At 40.3% G+C, this 16,700-nt stretch overlaps 1 pseudogene; it reads left to right on the top strand.

Annotated features, from left to right (window-relative positions):
- The first annotated feature begins 940 nt into the window (after positions 1–940).
- LOC140596330 (U4 spliceosomal RNA) lies at positions 941–1,011 on the top strand (annotated as a pseudogene).
- The last annotated feature ends 15,689 nt before the right edge of the window (positions 1,012–16,700 follow it).

Genomic DNA, 16,700 nt, shown 5'->3' with positions numbered 1-16,700 from the left:
CAAAGTACTGCAAAGAAAATACTGTAACTAGGAATACTCAACAGGATTATCATTCAGAATAGAAGGAGAGAGAGAGGGGACTCCTGGGTGGCTCAGCAGTTGAGCATCTGCCTTTGGCTCAGGGCAAGATCCTGGAGTCCCGGGATCCAGTCCCACATCCGACTCCCTGCATGGAGCCTGCTTGTCTCTCTGTGTCTCTGCCTCTCTCTTTCTGTGTCTCTCATGAATAAATAAATAAAATATTAAAAAGAAAAGGAGAGAGAGTTTCCCAGACAAAAGTTGAAGAAATTTACCACCACTAAGCCAGGTATGCAAGAAACACTGAAGAGAACTCCATGAGTAGAAAGAAAAGGCCATGGGATGCCTGGGTGGCTCAGTGGTTGAGCGCCTGCCTTTGGCTCAGGGCATGATCCCAGGATGCCTGGATCAAGTCCCACTCCCCTGCATGGAGCCTGCTTCTCCCTCCACCTATGTCTCTGCCTCTCTCTGTGTATGTATCTCTCAAGAATAAATAAAATCTTTAAAAAGAAAAAAAGAGGGCAGCCCAGGTGGCTCAGCAGTTAGGTGCCGCCTTTGGCCCAGGGCATGATCCTGGAGACCAGGGATCTGGTCCCATGTCGGGCTCCCTGCATGGAGTCTGCTTTTCCCTCTACCTGTGTCTGTGCCTCCCCCTCTCTCTGTGTCTCCCATGAATAAATAAAATCTTTAAAAAAAATAAAAAAGAAAAGGCCCCAAGTAGAAGAAAATCAGGAAAGGAAAAAAATTTCACAAGTAAAGACAAACATCTAAAGGTGGTAGATTAATCACTTATAAAACCAGTACAGAGATTAATACACAAAAGCATCAAATCAGTATTGTCTCAACAAGTCACAAGATTCACAAAGTAAAAGATGTAATATATGACATCATGTACATAAAATGAAGGGGGTGTAAGCTTTACAGCTTTTACAGTGGCAGTATCGTAGCCAATGAGGTTTATCCGAGGCACAATTATAGCTAATTGAAAATTGGGGGAGGGGTATAAAAATTTATGGTCTTTAGAATAGGTTTGAACTTCAGCGACCATCAACTTAATATAAACTGCTAAATGCAATGCATAAGATGCTATATGTGAACCTAATGGTTACTACAAATCAAAATTCTATATAAATACCTACAGAAAATCAGAAAAGAATCTATGCATCACACACACACACACACACACACACACACACACACACACACACAAGCCATCGAACCACCAGAGAAGAGAGCAAAAGAAAGGAATAGACAGGAACTGCCAAAAACAACCAACTGTAAAACAAGTAATAAATAGGCAGTGAGTAATCAATAATTATTTTTTAAGATTTATTTATTTATTTATTTATTTATTTATTCATGACAGACACACAGATAGGCAGAGAGATGGACAGAGAGAGAAGGGAGAAACAGGCTCCTCACAGGGAGCCCGATGCAGAACTCAATCCCCGGACCAGGATCACACCCTGAGCTGAAGGCAGAAGCTCAACCACTGAGCCACCCAGGTGTCCCTCAATAATTATTTTAAATGTAAGTGGACTAAATGCTCAAATTGAAAGACACAGGGTGACTGAATGGATAAAAAACAAGACCCATCTATATGCTGCCTACAGGAGACTCACTTCAGACCTAAAGACACATGCAGATTCAAAGTGGGGAGACAGGAAAACATACTATGTAAATGGAAGCAAAAAAAAAAAAAAAACCTGGGAAAGGAATATTTCTATGAGACAAAAAGGACTTTGAAACAAAGTCTATAGCAGCAAAGAAAGGCACTACATAATGATAAAGGGAAAATCCTACAAGAAGATACACCACTTGTCAGTATTTATGCACCCAGGATGGGAGTGCCTACATACATAAAGCAACTATTAACAGACAAAAAGAAAGAAATTGACAGTAATACAGTAAAAGTAGAGGACTTTAACACCTCACTTACATCAGTGGATGGATCGTCCCAACAGAACATCGACAAGGGAACAGTAGCTTTGAACAACACATTAGCCCAGATGGATATAACAGATATATACAGATATTTCCTCCAAAACCAGCAGAATACACGTTCTTTTCAAGTGCACATGAGACATTTACTAGATCACATGTTAGGCCACAACACAGGTCTCAACAAATTCAAAAAGATTGAAATCCTATTATGCACCTTTCACACCACGACAGTATGAAACTAAAAATCAATTTTAGCGATCCCTGGGTGGCTCAGCGGTTTAGCGCCTGTCTTCAGCCCAGGGTGTGATTCTGGAGGCCTGGGATTGAATCCCATGTCAGGCTCCCTAAGCCCTGCTTCTCTCTCTCTCTCTCTCTCTCTCTCTCTGTGTGTATGTGTGTGTGTCTCATGAATAAATAAACTTTAAAAATCTTTTTAAAAATTTTAAATTAAAAATCAATTTTAAGAAAATATCTGGGAAGAACAAAAACACATGATACTACACAATGAATGGGTCTATAAAGAAATATAAAAGCAAATCAAAAAATACATGAAGACAGATGAAAATAAAAACACAATGGTCCAAAGTCTTTGGGATGCAGCAAAAATAGTTCTAAGTTGTTAGTGATTCAGACCTACCTCAAGAAACAAGAAAAAACTCGAACAACCTAAGCCTTACACCTAAGGGAGCTAGAAAAAGAAGAACAAAGCCCAAAGCCAGCAGAAGGAAGGAAATAAAGATTAGAGCAGAAATAAATGAAACAGAGACTAAAAACATAATAGAAAAGATCAATGAAACCAGGAGATAGTTCTTTGAAAAGATCAACAAAATTGATAAACCTTTAGCCAGACTCATTAGGAGAAAAGAATACTCAAGCAAATAAAATCAGAAATGAAAGGAGACAAATAACAACCAACATGACAGAAATACAAAGAATTATGAGACTACTACGCAGAATTGTATGCCAATGAATTGGACAACCTAAGATAAATGGGTAAATTCCTAGAAACATACAGTCCCCCAAAAATGAATTAGGAAGAACTAGAAATTTTTAACATACCAATTACTAGTAACGAAATTGCCTGAGTAATCAAAAAAACTCCCAACAAACAGAAGTCTAGAAACAGATGGCTTCACAAGTGAATTCTACCAAACACCTCAAAAACAGTTAATACCTATTCTTCTCAAACTGTTCCAGAAAAATCAAAGAGGAAGGAAAACTTCCAAATTCATTCTATAAGGCATTATCATGATAGCAAAGCTAAGGACTATAAAAAAGAAAAACTATAGGCCAGTATCTCTGATGAACATAGACACAGGAATCCTTAACAAAAAATTAGCGAACTGAATTTGACAATACATTAAAAAAAAAAAAATTCACTCATCATAGGGCAGCCCAGGTAGCTCAGCGTTTAGCACCACCTTCAGCCCAGGGCCTGATCCTGAAGACGCGGGATGGAGTCCCACGTCAGGCTCCCTGCATGGAGCCTGCTTCTCCCTCTGTCCCTCTCTCTTTGTGTCTCTCATGAATAAATAAATAAATAAAATCTTAAAAAAAAAATCCCTCACCATGATCAAGTAGGATTTCTTCCTGGTATGCAAGAGTGGTTCAATGTTTACAAATTAATCAACATGAAACATCTCATTAACAAGAGAAAGGATAAAAGCAGAAGATCCTCTCAACAGAAACAGAAAATTCATTTGACAAAACACAACATATATTCATGATAAAAGCTCTCAACTAAGTAGGTTTGAGGGAACACAGGTCAACAATACAAAGGCCATATATGTCAACCCCCAGCTAACATTATCCTCAATGGTGAAAACCTGAGAACTTTCCACCTAAGATCAGCAACAAATAAGAAAATAACATACTGGGATCCCTGGGTGGCGCAGCGGTTTAGCGCCTGCCTTTGGCCCAGGGCGCGATCCTGGAGACCCAGGATTGAATCCCACGTCGGGCACCCGGTGCATGGAGCCTGCTTCTCCCTCTGCCTATGTCTCTGCCTCTCTCTCTCTCTCTCTCTCACTGTGTGCCTATCATAAAAAAAAAAAAAATTATAAAACCTTAAAAAAAAAAAAGAAAATAACACACTTATGCCCACTCTCACCCCTTTACTTCACCATAGAAGGAAGTCCTAGCTATAGCAATCAGACATGAAAAAGAAATAAAAGTCATCCAAATTGGAAAGAAAGAAGTAAAACTGTCATTACATACAGATGACATAGGATAGAAATAGATACAGAGAAAACCCTAATGATTCCATCAAAGAACTACTAGTACTTAAAAAAAAAAAAAGAACTACTAATACTGGGGGATCCCTGGGTGGCTCAGCGGTTTAGCACCTGCCTTGGGCCCAGGGGGTGATCCTGGAGTCCCGGGATTGAGTCCTATGTCGGGCTTCCTGCATGGAGCCTGCTTCTCCCTCTGCCTATGTCTCTGCCTCTCTCTCTCTGTGTCATAAATAAATAAATAAATAAATAAATAAACAAACAAATAAATAAATCCTTTTAAAAAATAAATGTTAAAAAAAAAAAGAACTACTAGTACTGATATGACTCCAGTGAAATCACAAGATACAAAATACACAGAAATCTGTTGCATTTCTATACACAAATAATGAAGTATCGGCAAGAAATTAAGAAAAAAAAATCCCATTGACAGGTGCATTATAAAGAGTAAAATACCAAGTAATTAACTTACGTAACGAGGTGAAAGACCCTTAACACTGAAAACTATAAAAAAATTGATGAAAGAAATTAAAGATGATGCAAGCAAATGTAAAGATATTCCACGTCCATAGATTGGTTGAATAAATATCATTAAACAGTCCATACAGGGCAGCCCCGGTGGTTCGGTGGTTTAGCGCCGCCTGCAGCCCAGGGCGTGATCCTGGAGACCCGGGATCGAGTCCCACGTCAGGCTCTCTGTATGGTGCCTGCTTCTCCCTCTGCCTGTGTCTCTGCCTCTCTTTCTGCCTCTCTCTCTCTCTCTCTGTCTCTATGAATAAATAAATAAAATCTTAAAAAAAAACAAAACAAAACAGTCCATACTACTTAGACGTTGCACTGAGTGTGTAACTTACTCTATCAAAATACCAACAGAGGATCCCTGGGTGGCGCAGCGGTTTAGCGCCTGCCGTTGGCCCAGGGCGCGATCCTGGAGACCCGGGATCGAGTCCCATGTCGGGATCCCGGTGCATGGAGCCTGCTTCTCCCTCTGCCTGTTCTCTGCCTCTCTCTCTGTGACTATCATAAATAAATTTTAAAAAAATTTTTAAATATAAAAAAACAAAATACCAACAGAGGGGATCCCTGGGTGGCTCAGCGGTTTAACGCCTGCCTTCAGCCCAGGGCGTGATCCTGGACTCCTGGGATCGAGTCCCACGTCGGGCTCCCGATATGGAGCCTGCTTCTCCCTCTGCCTGTGTCTCTGTCTCTCTCTCTATGTCTATCATGAATAAATAAATAAGATTCTTACAAAAAAAACCCTATTTCTCTTAAAAAAAATGCCAACAGAACTTTCCACAGAACCAGAACAAAGACTCCAAAAATTGGTATGGATCCACAAAGACCCCAATAGCCATAGCAATCTTGAGAAAGAGGAACAAAGCTGGAGATATCACAATTCCAGATGTCATGATATACTACAAAGCTACCATAATCAAAAGAATATGGGACTGGCACAAAAATAGACAGGGGTCTGTGCAATAGCACAGAGAGCCCAGAAAATAAACCCACACTTATGGTTTATTAATCTACAACAGGGGAGGCAAGAATATACAATGGAGAAAAGATGGTCTCTTCTACAACTGCCCTTTAAAAAAAATACACACAAAAGCTACATGCAAAAGAATGAAATGACCTCTTTCTTGCATTGTACACAAAAATCAACTCAAAACTGATTAAAGACCTAAATGTGAGACCTGAAACTATTAAACTCTTAGAAGAAAACAGTAACTTCTTTGACATCGCCATAAAAACATTTTTCTGGATAGGTGTCCAAAGGAAAGGGAAACAAAAGCAAAGTACTGGGACTGTATCAAAAAGCTTTTGCACAGTGAAAGAAACTACCAACAAAACTAAAAGACAATCTACTGAATGGGAAAAGATATTTGCAAATGATAGAGCTGATAAGGGATTAAAATCTACAATATATAGAGAACTTATACAATTTAACACTAAAAAAAAAAAAAAAAACCCCGCAATAATCTGATTAAAAATAAGCAGAAAACCTCAGAGACATTTTCTAAAGATGACACACAGATGGCCAATAGGCACATGAAAAGAATGCTCAACATAACTAATCATCAGGGAAATGCAGATCAAAAACCACACTGAGATAGCACCTTACACCTGTCAGAATGGCTAAAATCAAAATGACAAGAAAGACAAACATTGGCAATGATGTGGAGAAAAAGGAACGTTTATGCACTGTTGATGGGACTGTAAATTGGTACAGTCACTGTGGACAAGACTATGGATATTCCTCAAAAAATTAAAAATAGAACTACCATATGATGCAGTAACTCCACTACTGGATATTTACCCAAGGAAAATGAAAACACTAATTTGAAAAGACATATGCACTCCTGTGTTGATTACAGCATTATTTACAATAGCCAAGATATGGAAGCAATCCATACGTCCATCCACAGATGAATGAAGAAGTGGGGTATGGGTGTGTGCGCGTGTGCACACACACACATGCGCGCACGCGCGCGTGCGCACACACACACACACATACACACACACACACACACTGGAATACTACCCGGCCATAAAAAAGAACAAGATCTTGCCATTGTGACAACATGAATGGACCTAGAGGGTATTATGCTAAGTAAAATGAGCCGTACAGAAAAAGACAAATGCCATATGATTTCACTCATATGTGGAATCTGAGAAACAAAACAGACAAAGAGGGGCACCTGGGTAGCTCAGTTGGTTAAGCAACCGACTCTTGATTTCAGCTCAGGTCATGAGAACGGACCCTGTGCTGGGTTCTGCACTCAATATGGAGTCTGCTTGAGATTCTCTCACTCTTCCCCTCCCCTCACTTGCACACACACTCTCTATCTCTAACATAAATAGATAAATATTTAAAACAACAACAAAGAGACTAAGAAACAAAACCAAGAAACAGACTCTTAAAATAGAGAACCAATTGGTGATGCCAGAGGGGAAGTGGACATGAAATGGGTAAAATAGGTGAAGCAGATTAAGAGGTACAAACTTCCGGTTGTAAGATAAATAAATCATGGAGATGAAAAGTACAGTATAGAGAATATAGTCAATAAGATTGTAATCAATGGTTTGGTGAGAGATGGGGTCTACACTTATGGTGAGCACTGAGTAACGTATAGAGTTGTTGAATCATTATGTTGTACACTTGAAACTAATACCGCATATTAATCATACTTCAATTATATATATATATATATATATAATAAAAAATAAATGAAGACAAGAATAAGAAAACTTAAAAAAAACAAAGGGCACCTGGCTGGCTCAGTTGGTAGAACATGCAACCCTTGATCTCAAGGTTGTGAGTTCAAGTCCCATGTTGGGTGTAAAGATTACTTAAAAATAAAATCTTTTCAAAAAGAAGTTTAAGGGGCAGCCCCGGTGGCTTAGTGGTTTAGCGCCACCTTCAGCCCAGGGCGTGATCCTGGAGACCTGGGATGGAGTCCCACGTCGGGCTCCCTGCATGGAGCCTGCTTCTCCCTCTGCCCGTGTCAGTGCCCCTCTCTCTCTCTCTCTCTGTGTCTCTATGAATAAATAAATAAAAAATCTTAAAAGAAACAGAATTAAAAAAAAGTTTAGGGATCCCTGGGTGGCGCAGCGGTTTGGCGCCTGCCTTTGGCCCAGGGCGCGATCCTGGAGACCCGGGATCGAATCCCACGTCGGGCTCCCGGTGCATGGAGCCTGCTTCTCCCTCTGCCTGTGTCTCTGCTTCTCTCTCTCTCACTGTGGGCCTATCGTAAATAAAAAAAAAAAAAAAAAAAAAAGTTTAATTACAAAGACCTAAAGATTAAAAAAATTGGTAAAGAGAAAAATAGTTGTGCTCAAACAAAATATTGACAATGCTACAAATACACAATTTGCTAATTATGAGTCATATTAATACTGATTTCCTTGGCCAAGTTAAACTTGTAAAGAGGAGAAAGTATCAACTACTTTTCAGAAAAGTCAGAAAATTTCTATTTAATGTATAGTTTACAACAGGTAACGTAACCAAAAGGCTGATCATCCAAATGTTACACAAAAGCATAGAAAATTGTCTTCTCCACCCCTGTTCCTCACCTGTGTAGTTCTCACCAGTGACAAACTGACACCAGTTTTGGGAGGAGCTCTAGCTGTTAGAAATCCTGAAATAAAATAACATGAATCATCTATTAATCAGGTCTATGGTTTTTGATAAATAAATTAATGACATGTCTATTCTTGAGATTATTAGTATTTTGAATGGTACTTTTGGTAGGAGCATTCATTCACACAATAAGCACCCCTTCTTCCCTTATCTCCAGGATCTCATGCTTCCAACTGTCTTCTCAACTCTGCTTCTCCATGGGCTCCTTCCTTCTCAGTTATGTTCAGGGCTTCCCACCCATAAGTGCCCCCATCTCCTTACAAATAGATAGCTTATAACTGGGGGTACTGGCTGGCTCAGTTGGTGGAGCATGTTACTTTTGATGTCGGGGTTGTGTGTTCAAGACCCATGATGAGATGACTTAAAAATAAAATCTTTAAAAACAAATAGCTGGGGGCACCTGGGTGGTTCAGTGGTTGGGCACCTGCTTTTGGCTCGTGTCATGATCTCGGGGTCCCGGTATTGAGTCCTGCGTCGAGCTCCCTGCAGGGAGTTGGCTTCTCCCTCTACCTCTGCTTCTGCCCCCCTACTGTCTCTCTTTCTGTCTCTCAGAAAAAAAAAATCTTAAATGAAAAAAAGAAATAAAATGCCCAATTCTTAGTAAGTATGTACATGATGTATTTAGGGGGAAAAAGGATGGTGTCATTAATGTACTTTCAAATTTTTCAAACATAGTGGAAAGGGAGGTGGGCAGGGGGTTGGGGTGACTGGGTGACAGGCACTGAGGGGGGCACTTGGGATGAGCACTGGGTGTTATGCTATATGTTGGCAAATTGAACTCCAATAAAAAAAATTTTTTTAAACAAAAATCGATGGACATATGTTTGTATAGCTCTGTGATCTACATATATACATATACACACACATAGGAGAATGATCTGCAAATGAAGCAAAATAATTTTGGAAGTTTGAAATTATATCCATGTAAGAAGTGATCCTCCCCAAATCTTCCAGAATTGTAGTTCTGAGTTGTAGAATGAGTACACTTCTTTATCTTCTCATCAAGACTCCATTAAAAGTCTAATAAAGGAATTAAAAAGGGATGCCTGGGTGGCTCAGCAGATGAACACCTGCCTTCAGCCCAGGGCATGATCCTGGAGTTCCAGGATGGAGTCCCACATCAGGCTCCCTGCATGGAGCCTGCTTCTCTGCCTATGTCTCTGCCTCTCTCTGTCTCTCATGAATAAATAAAATCTTAAAAAAAAAAGGAATTAAAAAGCTACGAAAGTGCCACATTGAATAAACAGATGGGGGTTACTGAGGGACAAGCGAGGACAAGTATCTGGTAGACAGTTAAGAGAGGCTGAGGACAGCAGATGGGAGTAACCTGCGGCCAAGAGTATGTGACAGGAGGCAACAGGACTGCCAAGTGCACAAAGTGTCTTGGGTTCAGACTCTATAGGTTCTGGAGAGGCAGAAGGGAGAAGCTGAATGGAAACCCACCAAATACCTGCAATCCACTCCCAAATACCAGCACAAAACACCACTTGGGACTATGGGGTTAACTGTCCGGCAATGAACAGCAACAAATGGGAGGATTTTTCTCTTAAAAAGTAGAACAATTTGGAGCTACTGGCAGCTTCCTGCCAACTCACACTGCCAGATAATAAATAAGCCCTGTGCCCAGTGAGCCCTGTAACATAACCAACAATCAAGGATCACCAGACAGGTGAGTAAGCCTGCAAATTAAGAGAATAGAAATAACTAACTCCAGAAAAAAAAAAAGATAATTCAGGGATAAAAAGCAAGCTTAAAAAAACAAATCACATTATTTCTCTAAGAGAAATGTGAAAAGAAATTGTATTTGTTAAGCTAGAACATGATGTTGTAACAGTATACAATTGGAATAGCAAATAAAATTTTGAAAGTTAAAACATACAACTACTAAAATAGTAACCATCTAAAGAAAAGTTGAAGAAATTTCCTCAATGTGCAGTTAAACACAAGGACAGGGAAAATAGGAGATAAACTAAGATACATATAGACTCAATTCAGGAGGTTCAATCTCCCAATACTGAGTTCCAAAGAGAAAATAAAAATACAGAGTGAGAAACTTGACACAGAAGAGATGCAAGAGCTTTCCTAGAGTTTTAGGAAAATACAAGGTTTACTCAGTGATATTTAAGATAAATAGTCAAAAACTTGCACACCTCACAATGAACTTCCTGAATAACGGGAAGACCTAATGGCCCTTGGCCGGCTCTGTAAGCAGAGTGTGCAACTCTTGTTCTCAGGATTTTTTTTTAAGATTTTATTTATTTATTCATGAGAGAGAGAGAGAGAGAGAGAGGCAAGCTCCACACAGGGAGGCTGATGTGGGACTCGATCCCCGGACTCCAGGATCACACCCTGGTGAAGGCAGGTGCTCAACCACTGAGCCACCCAGGGATCCCCCCTTAATCTCAGGATTTTGAGTTCAAATCCCACATTGGGTAGAGAGCTTACCTAAAAAAAAATAATAAGAGGAAGACCCAAAAAGCTTCCAGGAAGAATAAACACATTGCTTAAAAAGCAGGAACTATCAGCCTGGTTTGAGAATTCCCAACATTAATACCACATGTGTTCTCTTCCTAAATTTTGAGTAAAGGGGATTCTCAAATTAAACTATATAATCTCACAACAGAATAAAGACATTTTTTAAGTCAAAGCCAGGACTTGGCAATTTACCTTTTCCATACCCTTTTGGAGAAATTTCTGGAGAATATGCTCTGGCAAAATGAGGGGGTAAGTGAGAGGAGGCAGCAGAGGACGAATGGTAACTAGGAAATAGGTGGTGCATCTTAGCAAAGCCATGAAAGAAGCCCCTGGAAGACAGCTGTGCAGAAGCCATCAGTTCAGACTGCAACAGGTAAACAGAAGGCTTCAGAAAGGAAGTGTTCTAATTTCTTAGAAACCCCAGGAGGTAACCTATTAATAGCCACTTTGGTTCTACAGTTAAAGTCAGAGCAATAGGAACATATTATTAAAAGTTTCAAAGGCAACTAGGAAGGTAACTACAAGAGTAATAGAACTATAATGGGAGGAAAGGAGAGAATGGGGTGTAGGTGTGAATGAGTTCAATCCTCACCTATGGAAGCAGAAAGTTCTAGTTATTTCTGAAATTTGGTAAGTTAAGAATCTATATAAACATATGATTTACAAACATGACACTGGGCAGAGAAAGGGTTCTTAGTGTTTACTTCCGGGTAGAAAATGGTTGCTTTTCAGTAGTAGTCTTTTTTTTTTTTTTTAAGATTTTCTTTATTTGACATATTTGACAGTGAGAGAGCAAACGAGCAGGGGGGGCGGGGCAGTGGGGAGTGGGGAGTAGGAGAAGCAGACTGCCTGCTGAGGACTCGGGGCTGGATCCCAGGACCTTGAGATCATGACCTGAGCCCAAGGCACATGCTTAACCAACTGAGCCACTCAGGTGCCCCAGTTGTAGTTCTTCTGCATCATCTGAACCATGTGCATCAATTATTTTAATTTTTTTAAAGGTTTTATTTATTTATTCATGAGAGATGCAGAGAGAGACAGAGAGAGAGAGAGAGGCAGAGACACAGGCAGAGGGAGAAGCAGGCTCCATGCAGGGAGCCCGATGTGGGACTCGATCCCGGGTCTCCAGGATCACACCCTGGGCCGAAAGGCGGCGCTAAACCACTGAGCCACCCAGGCTGCCCAATCATTTTAATTTTTTATTTATTTTTTTTAATTTTTATTTATGATAGTCACACACAGAGAGAGGCAGAGACATAGGCAGAGGGAGAAGCAGGCTCCATGCACCGGGAGCCCGACATGGGATTCGATCCCGGGTCTCCAGGATTGCTCCCTGGGCCAAAGGCAGGTGCCAAACCTCTGCGCCACCCAGGGATCCTCATTTTAAATTTTTAAATGTACTTTTTGATCTCCCAAACACTAATTCCTCTTCTCTCTCTCCTGTTCCTTTCACAGGGACACTTAAAATTTTATACTAGCTTTCTACTCTTTCTCAACTACGGATTTCTCTGCCACAGACTGGACTCTGCCAAACTGCCAGCTGAAAGGGATTTTTTTTTTTTTTTTAAGGGAGAGAGAGTGTGTATGAGCAGGAGCTGGGCAGAGAGAGAGGAAGAGAGAGAACCCTATGCAGGCTCCATGCCCAGCACTAAGCCCAGTGTGTGGCTGGATCCCAGAATCCGGAGATCATGACCTGTGCTGAAATCAAGTGTCAGACACTTAACTGACTGAGTCACCCAGGTGCCCCTGAAATTAATTTTTATTTTTATTTTTTAATTTTTTATTTATTTATGATAGTCACAGAGAGAGAGAGAGAGGCAGAGACACAGGCAGAGGGAGAAGCAGGCTCCATGCACCGGGAGCCTGATGTGGGATTCGATCCCGGGTCTCCAGGATCGCGCCCTGGGCCAAAGGCAGGCGCCAAACCGCTGCGCCACCCAGGGATCCCTGAAATTAATTTTTAAATTGAGAATGACATGGTCTCAGGCCTTATCTCACTTGACCTTATGATGTTAACTACTACTCCCTGTCCTCTCTTGCGCTGGCCTCTAATATCTCCAGACCTCCCGTTTCTTTCCACTATTGTTCACTTTCTAAGTCTCCTTCTTAGATGCCTCCTCCCCTGCCTACCATACTCGTATTGTTGACACAGTGTTTCACCACTGGCCCTGCTGTGTTGTGTGTGTGTGTGTGTGTGTTTTGTGGGGATTTTTTTTGCTCCATGTCTTCCCCTTGGATAAATTCACTCACTCCTCTCAACTGTTGTTTGGACACTGAGGACTCCTAGCTCCCTTTACCTCTATTCTTGAGCTTTCTCTGAAATGCCAGGCCTTGTTTCAACTTCCCATTGAAACTGCTTCATGTAAACATTCCATTAATACCTCAAACTTAACACATTCAAAGACAAAAGATATCAAAACTTATGGGATGGAACTAAACTAAGGCTTAGACGGATTTTTTTTTTTTTTTTTAAGATTTTCTTTCTTTCAGAGCACTTGGGTGGCTCAGTCAGTTGAACGTCTGACTTCAGCTCAGGTAATGATCTCAGGGTCCTGGGATCGAGCCCTGCATCAGGCTTCTCTCTCTCCCTCTGCCCCTCCCACCCCTGCTCCTGCTTGGTCTCTCTCTCAAATAAAATCTTAAAGAAAAAAATTTTTTTTTCTTTCTTTCTTTGAGGGGAGCCTAGGTGGCTCAGTTGGTTCCTCATCTTGAAGCCATAACATCAAGCCCCCCCATGGGGCTCTGCATTCAGCACAGGAGGCTGCTTTGTCCCTCTCCTGTTCCTTCCCCTGTGCACGCTTGCGTGCTCTCACAAATGACTAAATAAATAAAACCCAGGCACCCCAAGAGGGAAATTTAGAACTGTAAATACCTATAGCAAAAAAGAAGAAAGATGTTAAATCAATAACCTAATCTTCCACCTAAAGACACTGGAAAAAGAAAAGCAAACTCCATCTAAAGTAAACAGAGGGAAGGAAATAATTAAGATGGGAGTAGAATTAAATGAAAGAATAGAAAAACAATAAAGAAAAACCACTGAAAACCTGGTTATTTGGAAAGATCAACAAAATTGATAAACTTTTACCAGACTGACCAGAATTAAAAAAATAGAGGGGTGCCTAGGTGGCTCAGTCGATTAAGTGACCCACTCCTGATTTCAGCTCAGGTCCTGATCTCAAGGTCCTGGGATCAGGCCTGAATCAGGCTCTGTGCTCAGCAGGGAATCTGTTTGAGGATTCTCTCTCTCCACTCCCTCTGCTCCTCCCATCTCTCTCTCTCTCTCTCTCTCTCTCTCTCAAATAATTATTTTTGAAAAAGACACAGAGAATTCAAATTACTCAATCAGGAATGAAAGAGGGGCCTTCACTACTGAAATTGCAGCAATATATATGGTTATAAAGGAATATTATTGGGGTGCCTGGGTGGCTTAGTAAGTTAAGAATCTATCTTCAGCTCAGGTCATGATCTGGGGTCCTGGGATCAAGCCCCATATCAGGCTCCCTGCTAATCAGGGAGTCTGCTTCTCCCTCTCCAGCTTGTGTGCTCTCTCTCAAATAAATGAGATCTTCTTTAAAAATGAAGGAATAGGGGCAGCCCCAGTGGCACAGCAGTTTAGCACTGCCTGTGGCCCAGGGTGTGATCCTGGAGACCCGGGATCGAGTCCCACGTCAGTCTCCATGCGTGGAGCCTGCTTCTCCCTCTGCCTGTGTCTCTGCCTCTCTCTCTGTGTCTCTATGAATAAATAAAATAAAAAGTCTTTAAAAAAAATGAAGGAATATTATCAACAACTGTAAGCCAACTAATTAGATAAATGAAATAGTAAATTCCTAGAGAAACACAAAGTAATGAAACGGACTCAAAAAGAAATAAAAGAGCTTCATAGAGGTGTAAGAAAAAATTAGATTAATAATTAAAAACTTCCCACAAAGAAAATCCCAGGCTCAGATGGCTTCACTGAAGAATTCTACTCAATATATAAAGAATTATTACCAATCCTTTGCAACCTTTTCTAAAAAACAGAAAAACACTTTCAACTCATTTTATCAATATTACCCAGATATCAAAGCTAGACAAAAACATCAAGAAAACTACAGATCAATATCCTTTATGAATATTGATACAAAAATCCTCAACAAAATACTAGCAAATTGAATCCAACAATATATAGAAATGATTACACACTACAACCAAGTGGGATTTATCCCAGGAATGTAAGATTGATTTAACATCTGAAAATCAATCTAATACACCATATGAATAGAACAAATGACAAAAGCCACACGATCCTCTCTATCGATGCAGAAAAAGCAGCTGACAAAAATCCAACACATCTTTGTGGTTAAAACACTCAACAAAATAGGAATACAAGGGAACTTCTCAATGTGATAAAGAACATTTGTGAAAAACCCATTGCTAACATTATACCTAATGGTGAAAGACTACATGCTTTCCACCTAACACCAGGAAGAAGACAAGGATTTCCACTCACCACTTCTATTCAACATGAATTCAACAGAACCTTTGAGGTTCTACCCATGGTACTCAGGCAAGAAAATGAAATAAAAGGCATGTACATTACTAAGGAAAAAGTAAAACTATTTGTATTTGTAGATGATATGATCTTGTATACAAAGAATCCTAAAGAATGCAAGAAAAAAAAAACTATTGCAAATAATAAATGAGTTCAGCAAGGTTGCAAGATAGAGGGGTGCCTATCAATATAGATAGATCAATATAGAAAATCAATTGCATTGCTATATGCTAGCAATGTACCATATGAAAATCAAAATAAGGAAACAATTCCATTTATAATATCAAAAATAAGTAAAGTCTTAGGAATAAAAAAGAAGTGAAAGACTCGTACATTAAAAACTAAGAGCCATGGTTGAAAGAAATTCTAAATCTAAATAAGTGAAAAGACATCCCATTGTGTATGAATTGGAAGACTTAACATTGTTAAAATGACAACCCTCCCTAAAATGATCTACAGGGGCACTTGGGTGACCCAGTCAGTTATATGGCTGCCTTCGGATCAGGTCATGCATGATCCCAGGGTCCTGGGATCAAGCTCTGTACCAGGCACCCTGCTAAGCGGAGAACCTGTTTCTTTCACTCCCTCTGCCTACTTGTGCTCTGTCAAATGAATAAATAAAATCTTAGGAAAAAAAAAGAAATATAGAGCCATAGAATAAAATTGAGAGTGAAGAAATAAACTCTTATGTTTATGGCCAACTGATTTTCAACAGTGGTGCCAAGACAACTGAATGGCAGAGAAATAGTCTTTTCAATAAATGGTGTTAGGACAACTGGATTTTTTTTTTAAATTTATGATAGTCACACAGAGAGAGAGAGGGGCAGAGACACAAGCAGAGGGAGAAGCAGGCTCCATGCACCGGGAGCCCGACGTGGGATTCGATCCTGGGTCTCCAGGATCGCGCCCTGGGCCAAAGGCAGGCACCAAACTGCTGCACCACCCAGGGATCCCGGACAATTGGATATTTATATGCCAAGGAATAAACTTCAATCCCTTCCTATGACATATATAAAAACTAACTCAAAATGGACCTAAGGGGATGCCTGGGTGGCTCTGCCATTAAGCATCTGCCTTTGGCTCAGGGCATGATCCTGGAGTTCTGGGATTGAGTCCCACATTGGGCTCCCTGCATGGAGCCTGCTTCTCTCTCCGCCTATGTCTCTCATGAATAAATAAATAAAATCTTTAAATCTTCCACCTTTGGACTAGACTACAAAAGCCTAAGTATCAAAGGAAATATAGATCATATGGATACCTCAAAATCATTAACTTCATTTTCTTTCTACTCCCGTAGATGCACTGAATACACAGCTCACACAGATCAATTCCCCCTGAGAAATTCAGAAACTAGTTAAGC

The sequence above is a fragment of the Vulpes vulpes genome, chromosome X (genome assembly GCF_048418805.1).
Source record: "Vulpes vulpes isolate BD-2025 chromosome X, VulVul3, whole genome shotgun sequence".
NCBI classification, from domain to species: Eukaryota; Metazoa; Chordata; class Mammalia; order Carnivora; family Canidae; genus Vulpes; species Vulpes vulpes.
This window is presented reverse-complemented; position numbering and strand designations above follow the sequence as displayed.